General features: G+C 44.9%; 1 protein-coding gene across 2 annotated transcripts in view; it reads left to right on the top strand.

The window, feature by feature from the left end:
* Positions 1-16,198: 16,198 nt before the first annotated feature.
* Positions 16,199-17,929, top strand: part of SPON2 (spondin 2) — an 84,896-nt gene continuing 83,165 nt past the window's right edge. For both annotated transcript variants that reach the window (XM_045017434.1, XM_045017437.1), the window contains exon 1: positions 16,199-16,259. The gene's annotated coding sequence lies outside the window, so the exon portion shown is untranslated. The remainder of the gene's footprint in view (positions 16,260-17,929) is intronic.

Genomic DNA, 17,929 nt, shown 5'->3' on the forward strand with positions numbered 1-17,929 from the left:
TCTACACTAGGACTTTAATTCGAATTTAGCAGCGTTAATTCGAACTAACCGCTCAACCGTCCACACCAGGAAGCCATTTAATTCGAACTAGAGGGCTCTTTAGTTCGAATTTGGTACTCCACCCCGGCAGGTGGAGTAACGCTAAATTCGACATGGCTAGTTCGAATTAGGCTAGGTGTGGATGGAAATCGAACTTAGTAGCTCCGGGAGCTATCCCACACTGCACCACTCTGTTGACGCTCTGGACAGCAGCCCGAGCTTGGATTCTCTGCCCAGCCACACAGGAAATGACCCGCGAAAATTTGAATTCATTTTCCTGTCTGGGCGGTTTGAATCTGACGTTCTGGTTGCACATCGGGGCGAGCTCCGCAGCACCGGCAGCAATGCAGAGCTCTCCAGCAGAGGAGTTCATGTAATCTCTGAATAGAAAGAGGGACCCGGCATAGACTGACCGGGAACTCTTGGATCTGATCGGTGTGTGGGGCGAGGAGTCTGTGCTTTCGGAGCTGCGCTCCAACGAACGGAATGCAAAGACCTACGAGAAGGTCTCCAAAGCCATGATACAGACTGAGGATACAGCCGTCATGCAACGCAGCACCGCGTGAAAATCAAGGACCCCAGACAAGGCTACCAAAAAATCAAAGCGGCCAACGGACGCTACGGAGCCTGCCACCACTGCCCCACCAGTGACCATGGACTCTGATGATGGGACAGTGTCGACGGACAGTTCCTCGACGATGTTCACGGACGGGGAAGATGAGGAAGGGTTTGTGGAGGACGAGGCAGGCGACAGCGCTTACAACGCTGGTTTCCCCGACAGCCAGGATCTCTTCATCACCCTCACGGAGATCCCCTACCAACCCTCCCGGCCAGGAACCCGGATCCTGAATCAGGGGTAGGAGCAGTCGGTAAGTGCTTTAACCATGTTAACTTTTATTCTTAATATAACAGGAATCTGAAGTGTGTGAAAAGGAGGTCTCTGTATATATGGTGATAGAACAGAAATCCTCCTGGGAGAACGCCACGAAGCTCTCCTGCCGTTAATCGATAAGCATCAGCAGGAGGTTCCTGGGGAGAGCTGCCTTATTGGGTGCTCCGTGATAGCACACTTTCCGCGCGAGGCTTTCATGCGGTATTCAGGGAGCACTGCCTCCCAGAGCACGGCTGCATAGGTCCGTGGTTCGTGCTAGATTTCACGCAGCATGCGCTCTCTATCTCCTTCAGTGCCTGTCCTCACGGTGATCTCGCTCGGAGACTCCTGCATCTAAGTAGGGGAAGAAATGTTACGTTACGCCTGGTCCAAAGTATTTTTAATAAATAAACGGACAGACGGCATAGCACAGACTCAGCACGCAGATGCGTGACGAGCGTAACGGAAAGCAAAAGAATCAAATGGACGCTCATGGAGGGAGGGGGGAACGAGGACGCAAGGTATCCCACAGTTCCTGCTGTCTCCGAAAAGCATTTGCATTCTTGGCTGATCTCCAAATGCTTCTAGGGTCAAACACAGTGTCCGCGGTGGGACGGGGCATAGCTCGGCAATTTACGCACCCCCCGACCCCCAGAAGTTAAAGGGAAAACAATCCTCTGTTGACTCTTTTACATGTCACCGTATCTGTACTGAATGCTGCAGATAGACGCGATGGTGCAGCACTCAACACCAACATCCTTGCTCCCCCCACGCTATGGATGGCTGATGGTACAAAACGATGGAAATCCATCCTCATCATCAGCCTATTGGCACATGGGGCAGTGCAAAAGGGCTGGTAACCATGACAACCGTACCAACTTGCTTGGGACCGGTCGGTCAAGGCCGCCTGTTGCTAATTTTTCATGGTAGATGGTGCAGTATGGCTGGTAACCGTCCTCATCATTGCAACAGGGGGCTGAGATCCATCAGCCCCCACCCTTCATTGTAAAGAAAAGATTCAATTGCCCCTGGACTAGCAGAGGGATGAGTGGCTCCCTCCTCCACACCCCTTAATGTCATCTCTGGACTATCATTGCAGCTGGAGGCTTCCTTCCACTCATTTCTCACAAACGACTACCTGTGTCTATATGCATTCTATATTACTTCATCACACAAGTGGGGGGACAATGGTACTGGAACCCAGGAAGGCTGGGGGAAGAACGGAATGAACAGCTGGGGTTGTTTCAGGAGCACACCTTGTGAATAGCGTTCAGCTCAAAATTTATGCAGGATTGGACAGAGAGCAGCTGTGGTCTCTGGTTGTATGATACAGTGGTTCTCTAGTACACTTGCACATAATCTAGGCAGGACTGATTCTATTTTTAGATACCCAAAAAGGAGGGATTGACTCGGGGAGTCATTCCCAAATTTTGCTTTTGCGCCCCTGGCTGATCGACCAGGGGCACTTATGACAGCACCAAATGGCGCAGTGCAAAAGGACAGGTAACCATGACCATCTTATTACCGTCTTCTTACCAGTTCATGGTATGGTAGACGGTGCAGTATGCCTGGTAACCATCGCTGCTGTCATGCAAAAGCATAAGCATGCTGCTGTGTAGCGCTGCTGGTCCGCCTCTATCAGCGGCATACAGTACACATACGGTGACATACACAAAAGGCAAAATAGGGTCCATTGTTGCCACGCTATGGCGTGTGCCAGGGCATTTCATGGAAAACGTGATCGAAATGATTGTCTGCCCTTGCTTTCCCGAAGGAAGGAATGACTGGCGACATTTACCCAGAATCCACCGCGCAAATGATTTGTGCAACAGCAGGCACAGGGTTCTCAACAAAAAATTCACAGAGACAGCCTAGACTCAGTTAATTGTTCGCAAAAAAGTATCATTGCAAGGAATTAACTAACTGTTTCCCATCTCACAGCTTCCACTGTCTCCAGACCTTCCACAGCATCCACCTCGCAGAGGCTGGCGAAGATTAGGCGGCGAAAGAAAAAGACAAGGGACACGATTTTCGATGAATGTGTGGGCTGCTACCTAGCCGAGGCGGACCAGCAGAGGCAGTGGAGGGAGAAAGTCTCTCTGTACCAGCGCTCACACAGCGAATGGGAGGAGAGGTGGCGTGAGGAACACAAGCAGGCGACTCAAGCAATGCTTGTACTACTGAGGGAGCAAACGGACACGATCCGGCGACTTGTGTATGTTCTGCAGGTCCGCTGCAGGACAGAGCCCCCGGCAGTATCTCTGCAACCGCCCTCCCCCGCCACAAAGTCACATACCCCCCTCACCCTAAATAACCAGGAGGATGCCCGCCCTGGGCCGTGAATACTGTCACTGCACCCCAGCAGAGTGCTCAAGTAACCAAAAGCTCTCATACCCTACGTTTGCATAAGTCCTTCCCTTCCGGACTCAAACAAGTCCCAATCCCAGTCCCATCCCATAACTGTGTACTTAAGTAATAAAAATACTTTGCTGTTAAGTACTGTTTCCGTCATGTTTCCTCACTGAAGACTGTGTTTGAATGGGGTGCGTGGGAAGTGCGTTGCTAATTGCATAGGACAGGCACCTTTCGCAGGGTACAGACACGGGGGCCGGATCAGCAGCGGGTAACACACACAGTGCAGTCAGCAGGCACCGTGGTCGGTATGGGAGGTGGTTTCCAGGTTCTGTGTGGGCGGTGGGGATGTGACTTTTTAGCGGGGAGGTCGGGTACAGATCTTATACAGCGGTCCTTGTTGTGGACCGCTGAGTCACGCAGCAGAGGAATCTGTATCCGTCCTCCTCCGCCACAAGGCCACATAGCCGCCCGCACACAGAATCCCAAAAAGGAGGGATGGAAGGCTCCGTTGAAACAAGCAGTCCGGCAATGCAGACCGCTGTAGGAGCAGGAGCCTGTCATTCCTTAAGTTTAGAGGCGGTCTTTACATCAGCGCACACCCTACCCACCGCAGTCTGCGTTCCAGTTTCGACCCTTTAACGAAAAGTCATGAATAAAGAAACCTCTCCTCAGTAACAGTGTGACATGTATTTTATTTTTACACGTGTCTTGGAAGTGGAGGAAACGGGGAGAACGGGGTATTTAACCGAAGAGGAGAGTCAACAGTAACTGGGTAAAGAAACAGGGGCAGGTTCAGCTTCTCTGTAAAGAAACTGAACAGTCACAGGTCACGCTGCTCGCTGCTCGCTGGTATTTGAAGAGTTCCTTGTCGCTGTCCCAGGCGCCTGTATAGGGCTTCATGAGCAAGTGCATTAGCGGGCAGGCTGGGTCACCGAGGATCACTATAGGCAAATGCACATCCACAACAGTTATTTCGTGGTACGGGAAGAAACTACCTTCCAGCAGGCGTCTGAGCAGCCCACAGTTCCTGAGAACACATGCATCAGGAACCTTGCCCGGCCATCCGACGTTCATGTTGGTAAAACGTCCCCTATGGTCCCCAAGTGCTTGCAGAACCATTGAAAAGTAGCCCAATTTCTCAGCAGCTGAATGTGGAGAGGTGGACGATAAAGTGCGAGGAGGAGAAAACGGCGAGGATCGCAGCGGGCTCCATGCTTGCAGTGCTGTGGCGTCCACGCTGTCACTGACCAGAAAAGTGCACGAACAGATTGCCCGCAGGCGCTTTCAGGGAGGTGATTGACGGTTCAATGACGACAGTTACCCAAAACCACCCTCGACACATTTTTTCCCCCAGCATGCATTGGGGGGAAATCCCAGAATTCAAATGGGCAGCGGGGACTGCGGGAACTGTGGGATAGCTTCCCACAGTGCACCGCTTCGAAAGTCGACGCCGGCCCCGTGAATGTGGACTCAGAAGTTCGAATTAGTGTATTTAGTATGGATACACAAATTCGACTTCATAAGGTCGAATCCACAAATTCGAATTAAGTAGATTCGAAATAGTCCTGTAGTGTAGACAAGGCCTTAGTCTGATACCTTGTATCTGATACCTTGTGCTGCATTCTGTGAAAACATATTAAAAAAATACTCATTCGACCATTTACTTTTGATTCAAATGAATTAGTTAGAGGAAGGAAAGGATAATATACTCAAAATTATACAGGTAAATTTATATAAACAGGTATACAGAGCACATGAATTTACACAGGCAAATCACGCAAACAGGAATTACCACAGTGATGTAAAAGTGCATTGCTACATTGGTGTCTGGAAGTCAAGTTGCTATTTGGTGATGCAAACCTAGGTGGTGACTTTCTAATTTTCCAGGAGGTGGGGGAGCGTTCTCGACCCCCTGCTCTGCCCCAGCCTTGGAGCACCCACCGAGTCGGCGCCTATGCAAACCTATCTGTAAATAAGTAGGAGTCAGAGGTTAGCCAGGTTATATGCAAAACTTGGTGTGACATTATTATACATAAGTAGGTACTTAATAGGTTTGGTATGGCTACTGTCAAACTCTAGTAGCTTGTGGTCTTCTGTACTAATTCCCTAATTAGCTGAGAAGCAGTAGCTCCAGAATGGCGGCTTCTTTGGTTCATCTACATTTTTTATCATAAAATGGTGTCCTGTCTAATTTGGGATTTTTTTTTTTGCTTATGCATACTTAGCAGTATCTTACACATTTGCTGTCTGCCTAGTTGAAGTTTTCCATGAGCTGTTTTAGGAGCTGTGAAAGTGGCTAGAATAACTTTTGCTTCACTCTAGGAGAGTGCTGCAAAGTGCTGCATTATTAAAAATATAATTGAATAACAAAGTGCATTGGGCAGCACAATTTCATTTAGTGCCCCAGACTGTTATGGCGTGGGTATACTCACTGGCCCTTACAATACAACCGAGCACTGACAGCTACCTAAAGCAACATAGACAGATGCTCCTTCACATATAAGAATAATAATGTTCTACAGCACTGACATCTTGTGGCTGATTGGAGATGACACAAACATGAGAGATCACTTGCAAATGTATCTCTGTCAGTTGTGTATTCTGCATTCCACAAAGTATGGTGGTGCTTAAAGGGATAAATACTAGGATTTGAGAAACCTACAGGCTGAGAGGCAGCCAACACAAAGATACTGTTTTATTAGTTGACTAAACTGTGTGTGGGGATAATCCTGCTGCATGTTAATCCTTTTCACTAATCTTCTCTGTGTGAATGATTCTCTCCAGAGAGCAGGGATATTGCCTGGAATGTTTGACTCAGTGAACATAGCCTGCTGCTCCCTGTAGCTGATCTTTATTTTTTTCTCTCTCTCTGTGTTGAGAAACTGGGACAGAAAAGCCTTCTGCAAGATTTTCTTACTTCAGGAGGAGTCTGCTGTAGTTCCTATCACTGCAGCCACTAGAAGGAGCTCCAAAAATGGACTCTGATTCTGCATCCTGTAGTTAGTGGAAATCTTGGCAAATTAAGGATTTTCCTGCGGAGAACAATTTGCAGTATTGACCATCATTTTCAGGAAATTCTGCAAAGTCTGTGCATTCTAACGTATTTGGCCATGAATGCCTATATCCACTCTGTACTCTGTCTTCTATACAACATTTCTGATACAGCATGGTGAAAAAAGGCTACTCTGGGAGATGCTGGAAAGGAGACATTTCTCCCCTGAGGCTAGAACCATCCGTGGCTGTGGGAGAGCAGAGGTGGACCTTGGCATTTAGTAAGGCTTTTGATACTGTCTCACATGACCTTCTCATAAACAAACTAAGGAAATACAACCTAGATGGAGCTACACATACACAATGGGAAATGACTGCCTAGGAAGGAATACTACAGAAAGGGTTCTGGGAGTCATAGTGAACCACAAGCTTAATATAAGTCAACAGGGTAACACTGTTGTGCAAAAAAAAGAAAAAAAAAAGCAAACATCATTCTGGGATGTATTAGCGGGAGTGTTGTAAGCAGGACATGAGAAGTAATTCTTCTGCTCTATTCTGTGCTGATTAGGCCTCAGCTGAAGTATTGTGTCCAGTTCTGGGAACCACATTTCAGGAAAGATGTGGACAAATTGGAGAAAGTCCAGAGAAAAGCAACAAAAATGATTAAAGGTCTAGAAAACATGACCTATGGGGGAAGATTGAAAAAATTGGGTTTGCTTAGTCTGGAGAAGAGAAGATTGAGAGGGAACATGGTAACAATTTTCAAGTACATAAAAGGTTGTTACAAGGAGGAGGGAGAAAAATTGTTCTTCTCAACCTCTGAGGATAGAACAAGAAACAATGGTCTTAAATTGCAGCAAGGGCGGTTTAGGTTGGACATTAGGAAAAGCTTCCTAACTGTCAGGGTGGTTAAGTGCTGAAATAAGTTGCCCAGGGAGGTTGTGGAATCTCCATCACTGGAGATTTTTAAGAGCAGGTTAGACAAACGCCTGTCAGGGATGGTCTTGAGTGCAGGGGAGTGGACCAGATGACCTCTCGAGGTCCCTTCCAGTCCGACAATTCTATGATTTATGCCCGATGGCAGCTGTGAAGTGCCTTGCAGCTCTCATTTGGATCAGTTCCTTATTCCAATTACATGCTTGCACTGTTTTTGAGTGTCAGTATCTGCCTTAAGAAATGAATCCAGTAAAAGAGTGTGAATAAACATCAGGTTAAACAGTGTATTCTGGGGTGTGTTTTTGTTTTTTTGTAACTAACTAGAGGAAGAACCTCAGCACTTTGTTATGGGTGCTTGAGCTGGCAATGAACTACAGTATACCAGTTACCACCTTAGGGGTCAGTTCTGCTCTCATTCCCTTTGCAAGTCCAAGGAAATCAAAGCAATTGCGTGGCGATGTGAGCAGGACTGGACCCATACTACATAAAATCCTGCATGAAACCTATGGATAGAACTGGCTACTTGGTGGTTTTGTTTGTTTTTATAATTATGAAATTCTAGATAGTTGTGTTTTTGAAAATCAAGAACAGAGCTAGTTCAGACAGGGGGTGCTATTGAATCACCGCTCCCTCCCCACCAGAATTTGGGAAGAGGTTGTATAAAGAGTTTCTGGTTTGGTACTTCTCTTTATCCAACGCTGACATCACCAAAAAGGTGCATTCCTTTGGATTATTAAATAAATAATCTGTAGAAGCACCTAGAGGCCCCATGTCAGGATTGTGACCCCACAGTGTTAGGTGTTGTACACATGCAGAGGGGAGACACACTACCTGCTCCGAAGAGCATCTCCTTGCATGTGCTGACAAATGTTTGTGTATTAAAAAAACCCTCCACACGTAAAAAGAGAATCCCTCTGGAAAATTCAATGAAGACACAACTAGGTCTATGTAAGAGTGGCGGTAGCATTGTTTTCCTCCTCACTGAACTAGTTTGTTTATTTGTTCCCAGTGAATGAGACTGACACAAATCAGACTCAGAACCAATAAAATGCGAGCTTTCTACTGAATGTGAGGTGTCCCTCTCAACAGGCTCTAACCAAAAGTTATATATATATATTTTTAAAATTTCATTTAACTCATTAAAGTGATCAAAAATCTCCCCCACACAACTAATATTTTGTTTTGGTGCAGTAAGTCAAAATTTCAATCTAAAATTGCACTCTTTGGGGTGGGGAAATCCCTTAGTAGGCTCTGACGTCACTACTTATAAATAAATATTCTGAATAGATGGTAGCAATCTAGAGTGAAAGCCATTGTTCATTATAATGTGAAAAGTGAGTGTTCTAGAACTAGTGAGCAGCAGTTATTCATACTGATGAATGTTTTTTTCCCCCCCTGAAACATCTTGCTCTGGTGTCTGTATATTAAAATCTATTGCACTGAATCATAGACGTGTTTCAAAGAATAAAAAAATGCGAAGTTCAGCAGGAAACTTGAGGCAGTGTGCTGAGTTTGCAGCTTTCAAAATGTCAGCCAACTTAATGTACTGTTTGTCTCTTAAATCTATTACAATTCATTTTAGGAGAGAAAAGATCTTAAATCTGATTTTCTCTCTCCTCTTCTCCCCCACCCCCATGCTCCCCTTCAACATATTTTTCCCCATATTTGATTACAAATATTTCCTCCTAGTTCTACTCTACATTGGCCTAATTTTCCAATGTGCAGTCAGTCAGTGATTCATTCATTAAATAGTAAAGATTTGCCAGTGTTCACCACAATACCTTTCCTATTCTACGTATTGAGATAATTCTGTTTTTTCATAAATTGCTGGGTAGTAAATGTTGGCACAGGCTGCTCGCCATTAAAACATCAATGTAGCTTGAGCCTGTAAAATGTATATGTACAGCCTTAGTGCGCTGAAATCATAGAATCACAGAAGACTAGGGTTGGAAGAGACCTCAGGAGGTCATCTAATCCAACCCCCTGCTCAAAGCAGGATCAACCCCAACTAAATCATCCCAGCCAAGGCTTTGCCAAGCCGGGCCTTAAACTTTTTAAGGATGGAGATTCCACCATCTCCCTAGGTAAACCATTCCAGTGCTTCACCACGCTCCTAGTGAAATAGTATTTCCTAATATCCAACCTAGACCTCCTCCACTGAAACTTGAGACCATTGCTCCTTGTTCTGTCATCTGCCACCACTGAGAACAGTCTAGCTCCATCCTCTTTGGAACCCCCTTCAGGTAGTTGAAGGCTGCTATCAAATCCCCTCATCACTCTTCTCTTCTGCAGACTAAATAAGCCCAGTTCCCTCAGCCTCACCTCGTAAATCATGTGTCCCAACCCCCTAATCAGTTTTGTTGCCCTCCGCTGGACTCTCTCCAATTTCTCCACATCCCTTCTGTAGTGGGGGACCCAAAACTGGATGCAATACTCCAGATATGGCCTCAGCAGTGCTGAATAGAGGGGAATAATCACTTCCTTCGATCTGCTGGCAATACTCCTACTAATTCAGCCCAATATGCCATTAGTCTTCTTGGATACAAGGGCACACTGTTGACTCAGATCCAGCTTCTCGTCCACTGTAGTCCCCAGGTCCTTTTCTGCAGAACTGCCACTTAGTCAGTCAGTCTCCAGCCTGTAGCAGTGCATTGGATTCTTCCGTCCTAAGTGCAGGACTCTGCACTTGTCCTTGTTGAAACTCATCAGATTTCTTTTAGCCCAAATCTCCCATTTGTCTAGGTCACTCCGGACCCTATCTCAACCCTCTATCTCAACCTCTCCCCCTGTTTATTGTCATCTGCGAACTTGCTGAGGGTGCAATCCATCTCATCATTCATTTCATTAATGAAGATGTTGAACAAAACCGACCCCTGAGGCACTCTACTTGACACCGGCTGCCAACTAGACATTGAGCTGTTGATCACTACCCATTAAGCCCGATGGTCTAGCCAGCTTTCTATCCACCTTATAGTCCATTCATCCAATCCATACTTTTTTAACTTGCTGGCAAGAATGCTGTGGGAGACCCTATTAAAAGCTTTGCTAAAGTCAAGGTATGTCATGTCCACCACTTTCCCCATATCCACAGAGGCAGTTATCTCATCATAGAAGGCAATCAGGTTGGTGAGGCATGACTTGTCCTTGGTGAATCCATGTTGACTGTTCCTGATCACCTTCCTCTCCTCCAAGAGCTTCAAAATGGATTCCTTGAGGACTTGCTCCATAATTTTTCCAGGGACTGAGGTGAGGCTGACCAGTCTGTAGTTCCCCAGATTCTTCTTCTTCCCTTTTTTAAAGATGGGCATTCTATTTGCCTTTTTCCAATCATCCAGGACCTCCCCCGATGGCCATGAGTTTTCAAAGATAATGGCCAATGGCTCTGCAATCACATCAGCCAACTCCCTCAGCACCCTTGGATGTATTAGATCTGGCCCCATGGACTTCAGCTTTTCTGAATAGTCCTTAACCTGGTCTTTCACCACTGAGGGCTGCACAATTCCTCCCCATACTGTGCTGCCCAGTGCCTCAGTCTGGGAGCTGACCTTGTCTCTGAAATGGGTAACTGCATTTATTTAGTGCTTGTGACCACAACTTTGGCATCAGCATTTGAAAGTTTTTCCTTGCCCAGACTGTTTAGTTAGAAGATTCAATACTGATCATGAGAACAATTCATGAGAATTTTAAATACATTGGCATTAGTATATTAATCTGAGTTACAAACGCTCTGAAAATTGGGGCTTATACTGGTTTTATAGTATCAAAACTAGCAGAACCAGCTGAATGCACTAATAATTACTCATGGGGGGTTTTGCGAAGATTTACTATTGGTAACTCCTCTCCCCTTGTATAGATAGGGAAACAAGCAGAGAAGTTAAGGAGAGTTACTGAGCTGTCAACTGTTTGCTTGAAGTCAGTTGTAGTTGTTGGGTGCTCATCACCTCTGAAAATCATAGACTAAATAACTTGCCCAAGAACACTAGGAAGTTGGTGTTAGGATCAGAAACCTGGAATTCTTGGCATCTGGTCACCTAGTCAACCCACTACTGTGCTTCTCTCACAATATATTTTATAACATCTGTCTTCCAGCTGTTAACCGTATGGTACACAGGCAAGTTATGCATGGTTCATTGAGACAAACAGTCAGTTATCTAGCCAATCAAAAAACATTTAAACACTTCTACAGAAAATAATGTTGCTGCTTTCATACCCTTAGTCAAAGCCTATTTACCAGTTATAATAATAACTTAAAACAATATCTGTATCTTGCCTAACCATACAAACAGCTGTAGTTTATTTGTTAAGTAATGGGCAAGCAATGAAACAGCTGTTGAAACATTGCACTGGTTCTTTTCTTCTCCCAAGCTGAGCAACAAAATTTGCCAGGTCATTTAATCAATTTCATACTGATTTAAACTTGATAAAGTCAGTCATGTTAGCTCATAGATTTGGTAGCTGGAAAGATTATATATCCCCGGACCATAATGCTATATTTAAATCACTTTTCAATTAAAAAAAATTCTTGCTGGAATAACTTTCCTGTAGTTATAATCTTTGCAACCCAACAGCTGCCAAATTTTTGCATGAGACCATTCAAGCCTACAGTTTAAAGTGCTAGTAATTTGTAAAGCTAAATGATCTTGTGAAAGGATTAATCAAGAGATGGACCTGAATGGTCAATTGTCTTCCTTTCTTGAATTGAGATGAGATGGTTTAATCAATAAACAAACAGTGGAGGAAATTCCATGCTGGGTTTAGGGCTGTTTTTTTGTTTAATTAGTCACCTGCTTTTTATATAGGTAGGCTACCCAAGCACTGATAAAATGAACAAATGGAGGTTTCCCTACTAGTTTCAGTTTAAGTCAAGAGCAATATGGATTATTTTTAAGGTATGGTACAAAATAATTGATATTTTCAACAAATGAAGTTGGTATTAGGGAATATTCTGCCTTATTAGAAGGCTGGACTGGCTTAAGATCCAAGAGTAAATTTTTCATTGTCTTAATCAAACAACTCTCCCTTGAATTTAATGGGAGTTGTGCTCGGTTAAGGACTGTGGAATTTGACGCACAATCAATCAGACTCAGAATATGCGCCCATTGAAGTCAATGGCAAGATTCCTAGTTTTGACATCTTTTTATAAAGCCCACATAGAGGTTAAGCTTGTTATGTGCTATCTGAGTGCCATTATCCTATGACAATATTCTCTTAGGGGCCTGATTCTGACACCCTTACTGCAACAGGGTCAACACTCACCTCTCATGAGCGCCTCCTCTTGTTGGGTGTGTCCACAATCTATAAACCAGTCCAGATCTGGTATGGAGTTTCCTCCCTGGAGCCACTATTTTCCTGCAACCCTCCTCAGTCTGAATCCCTACTCAGTCCCCACAGCCAGCCAGGCGCTCCCTCAATGCTCCCTTGGTCCATGACCCTGCCCCCAGTTAGCTGTCCGTGATCCTGCTGCTTTTCCAGCTAAGTACACAGTCCTTCCTTCTCCAGCTCCAAGCAGCTACTAACTGCTGCTCTATTCCGCAGCTTCTTTTATATTTTCCTCCTGGGCCCTGATTGGCTGCTTCCCCCTCCAGCCACTCTAGCCTGCTTGGCGGACCTCTCCACTGCTCCTTTTCTGGGATGGGTAGGCAGAACCCTGAGGCCTCCAGCAGGGGGCCTTTGGGCCTAGTCCACCCCTTCATACTTACTCAACAGGGTTCCTTCCTGAGTACTAAATGTGAGTAAGGTCAGGAGAATTAGTACTCAGGAGAGAGACAAGTGAGAGAACATTTTCATAGGATAACAGCACTCCATACCATGGTGATGGGTATGGATGGTACTCACTGATAGGATATCTGTCTCCTGCTCCTGTTAAATAAATAACTTAAAAGCAGGCAACATTCAATCTTTTATTGGTTTTTAATAATAATATATTCACGAACCGTAGTGCATCACTCCCCATCAGAGAAAACGATTGTTTAAAATAGTGATTTGGGCTAAAAGGAATAAAATAATTGGAACAGAACATTAAAATAGCTCTTGACAGGTAGGGCTGGATTCACAAAGGGACTTGGCGTTGCGATGCTCCGCGTCAGACTGCCTAACTTTTAGGTGCCTAGAAAATCACAGGAACAACACCATGATTCACAAAGCCTGAGTTAAGTGCTCTGTTCAATGAATGGGGAGAGAGAGCTGCTTAAGAATGGGATCCACAAAGCAGCATGCTAGTGGGGAAGCTGTCTAAGCTAATCACGGGGAGATGCCAATAAGAGGGGTGTGTCCTCAGCCCTATCTCTCTCTCGGAGATTGCACCGATATCTGGGCTACAGGGAGGTTCCTGTCTCTGCTTAGTGATCCATGAATGACGTGCTGCTCCTTCTAACAGGGGGGTGGGGCCTGAGGCCTGTGCTCGGAGGCACCTTACATCCACACAAAACAGTTGGGGTCAGAAGAGGAAGAGAACCTCTTTTCTAACCTTTAGCCCACTGGTTAGAGCACTCACCTGGGATTTGGTTCAAGTCCCCCCTTTGCTTGATGACTGAAGGGATCTGAACAGGGATCTGCTACCTCTCAGGTGAGGAACCTAGAGTTCTCATTCACTCTCTCTTAATATTTAATTAAAGTGGAACAACTCTAGTGGGAGAGACTGAAGAAGCTCCACCCCTGCATATCCCAGTAGTTAGAGCACTCCCCTAGGAGGCGATAGAGCCCTGTTCAAGTCTATTGTCTTTATCAGGCAGAAGGGGGAAGCCTTTCACATCCTGATGGGAGCCAACCACTGTTAGGTAGAAGGCGGGCTTCCTCCCCCCCCACCATGTAGTTTGATGTGGCTTCTGAGCTGGATTGGATCAGACAAATAGTCCATCTAATCCAGTGTCTTGTCTTCAGGAGTGACCATTTCTACTGGAGCAAAGGAATGAAATAGGAACTCTGCAATAGGATATCCTGCTCCCAGGTAATGTTTCCTCCTCCCTCCCAATAGCCAGAGTCTGACTCATACCCTGTAGCTTATTATGGAAAGATGAATGCCCATTAGGTCAGCCAGGGATGATAATTCAGAGAGGAGCTTGTCCTCTGCTCTGTCCCACTTCTTGACTTTGGCTAGGGTTGCAGGTTCACATTGTGGCTCAGAGCTATGGTTATCCCACTTCCATGCTCTGGAAAAGTCCTTGTCTTAAGGCTGCTCAAAGGAGAGGAAGACACATTCTAACCCCAAAGTACTAGGGAATGCTCATAAAGGTTGTGGCTTTGTTTTGCCCTTGTCTTTGCCCTAGTATACAAAGTTTAGATAGTCCAATAGGAAAATTGAATTTACATCATATACCAGATCCCATCAAAAGTGCTTGAAAATGGTCTTCAGACCCCTGAATGTTACAACTGGTTGATTTTTTTCCTCTGGTAGTTCCTTTCATATCCTCTACTGCATTTTGATCTCTGTAATATATTTAAGTCACTGGATACCTGAATATAAGAATAACTTCATAAAAATTATTACAATATAACAAGATATGAACACTTAGCACTTCATAAAGTCCACATCATGGCCTTGCCCAAGCACAATATCCTTTAATCATCCAGGCCTTACATCACATATCCATCCTAGCCAGGTTATATTCAATCCCGGCCCACAATAACACATAAACTTTGCATTTAGAACAATGGTCCCCAAAGATACTTATCCTTGAAAAACCTAGCTGGATTATGTTTAAGGTAAAAAAAATTGCCCTATCTGTTACAGGGGCACTTCAAAACCAAGCTTATTTCAACATTCATGGAGATGCAACTGGAGAATCTCATCTCTGTTTTGTGCTATGTTAGTGTTACCATTCTTGCAAGAACAGCTTAGGTACCTGCCTATAGGAGAGAGTTCCCAGCTGGGGATTGCAAGTAGAGATAGGTGCAGGCTAGACTTAGGTGAGACAAAGGCTATGTCTACACTTAAAACACTACAGCAGCACAACTGCAGCGGCATCACTGTAGCACTTCAGTGTAGACTCCCACTTCAGTGATGGGAGGGGTCCTCTTGTCACTGTAGTTAATCCACTTCCCTGAGTGGTGAAGAAGAATTCTTCTGTTGACCAAGTGGTGTCTACACTGGGGGTTAGGTCAGCTTAACTACATCACTGAGGAGGGTGGATTTTTCATACCCTTAACGTTTTAGTGTAGACTTAGCCTAACTCTGAGAGAGAGAGAGAGAGAGAGAGAGAAGGGGCTTAGGCTAGGGTTGCCAACTGTCTAATCACACAAACCCAAACACCCTTGCTCCGCCTCCTGCCCCATCCCTTCCCTGAAGCCCTGCCCTTCTCTGAGGCTCTGCCCCCTCCCTCCATCCTCCCTCCCTCCGTCGCTCGCTTTCCCCCACTCACTCACTTTCACCTGTGACTCAGGGGGGGCCCAGAGGTCTTTGCGCACTGCCCCTGCCTGCAGGCATTGCCCCCGCAGCTCCCATTAGCCGCAGTTCCTGGCCAATGGGAGCTGCGGAGTCGGCGCTTGAGGCAGGGCAGTGCGCGGAGACCCCTGCCCCCCCCCAGGGTGTGGCGGCCCCTTTCGGGAGTGGTGCAGGGCCAGTGCAGGCAGGGAGCCTGCCTTAGACCTGCTGTGCCACTGGACTTTAGCAGCCTAAAATCTCCCTGTTTGGCGTCAGTAGCCTCCGGGACATAAAGCCCGATTTGGGGAGACTCCCAGTGAAACCAGGAGGGTTGGCAATCCTACTTAAGACACACCCCTCTTTGATGGTGGCTTCTATTGGCTAGCTTAGGTGACTGCTCACCTAGTGTTCTGGCTTTTGTGTATCCCATTCTCAGATGCATCTCTCTCTCCAGGTATTGTATAGAGAGCCTAAGTGCCAGACGCAGGGTTTGTGGATTCCCATGATTTTCAGGGCACCTAAAAGTTAGGTGTAGCAATACCGAATCCCCTTGTGGATCTGGATCTACCTCTTCTCAGTTGTCTTTTTACAGGATCCTTTTCTCCAGCATGTCTTTCTGGGGCTGCCCCTTTAAAATGGGCAGAACCAAGAATCTGCAGCCATTTTGTGACTGACTGCTGCTTGCTGCATCTCCCTGCCCTCCATCTGGTAAGTATTAACTCCTGTTATGTTATTTCCCTTTATTACGGAAAAGGTGGTGTGTTTTTACTGATGTCATGTATGCTTATGAGCATAGCCCCATGCATGCAGTAGCATCCTGACTTAAATTAGTGTCACTCTTTTATTAAGTGCTAAATTGTTGGTAAGGAAAACAAGCATACTTTAAGGAGCAAAAAGGCAAGAAGTGAAATGGTTACGGGCAGAAGATGATGAATTTTTCAAAAATCTGTCATTGTTATCATTACAGTAGAATCCCACCCAAGACTGAGGTCTGATTGCATAGTGCCTAGAACAATCACATAGTAAGAAATGTTATCTGCCCTGAAGAAACCTACAATCTAAATAGACAGGCGGGTGGAAGGGAAACAGTGATTTGCCTGAGGTCCCACAGCAGTTCAGTGGCAGAGCCAGAAATAGAAGCCAGCTTTTCTGAATTTCCAGTGCTCTAGCCACTGAACCATGTTTTCTCAGTTCAATCCCTGGGGTTGATCGAAAGCACCACTAAGCTGCATAGGTATTGCTGGAGAAGGCACTAAGTACAAATAATAGGATCCAGGAGTAGATTGATTGATTGCTGTGTGTTGTTTGCTTTTTTGACCTGTTCTACAAAGTACCTCTATTGCATTCCTATGCCATGTTGCAGCAGTTAAGGCAATGGACCTGTTCACAAATGTTTGTGCAATCAAGTTAGGTATTTAACTTAACTTAGCTGTGTGAACCTTGTTCTAGAGACCACGTGCACATAAGATTTCTACTCTGGCAGTTAGCTGCATTTATTCAAAATGAGCAGTGGCCCACAGGCTTCTGGTAAGTTGCCAGTGCTGCTCTTGAATGGGTATATCTTGGGTATTTCCAGTCTAACAGGATGTAAGAAGAGGTTTATTTGCAAAACAGATTTCAGCTGAGGAACACTGCTATGAAAACTGTACTCTTTCTCAGTGGACCACAACTTTAAAATATACTGCAAATATTGAATAACTTACTTCAAAGGAGATTCATACTTCTTCTAAAATGAAGACAAATAAAACATTGCCCCCCTTCACATACACAGTGCCTTCGGATTTGTTTTTTCTTTAATAATTAAAAACATGGCTTGCACTAATATATTTTACAAAAGCATTCTGGGGATTCATGAATGTAAAAAAAACCCCGAAAACTAGACGTGAATAATTCATACACCAGTAGCTCTGGACCAAGATATTGCTTCATTGTTTCCAAATATGCAGATTTTACTCAGACTTTAAGAGAATAATAAAAACGAGGTTGTTTTATCACACTTGGATTAATCAATGATGTGCCTGAAGCACTGTTGGTAGTAAATGATCCATTTTAGCTTAAAACGTTTGTAAATCTATGTTTATTGTAAGAGAATAATAAAAATCTTCAAAATAAAGATTTTTGAGCCATAAAAACAGTAATATATTTATGGGATTTTAAGGCAATAATGTTTCCAAATAAACAGGAGATAGACCTTCTCTGAATTACTACTGTTCATCAGATTTTCACTCCCTATTAAGATACTCTTTGTGAAATATTTCTACATTACACTTCATGATGTAATTTGAATATATTAGAATTAATTCACCAATAAACTACAGGGGAAGTATAGAATCAATCCCCAAATGTTTCTAAGCTCTCTGCTTAGATTGGGTCACATT

The sequence above is a fragment of the Mauremys mutica genome, chromosome 5, assembly GCF_020497125.1.
Source record: "Mauremys mutica isolate MM-2020 ecotype Southern chromosome 5, ASM2049712v1, whole genome shotgun sequence".
In the NCBI taxonomy this organism is placed as follows: Eukaryota; Metazoa; Chordata; order Testudines; family Geoemydidae; genus Mauremys; species Mauremys mutica.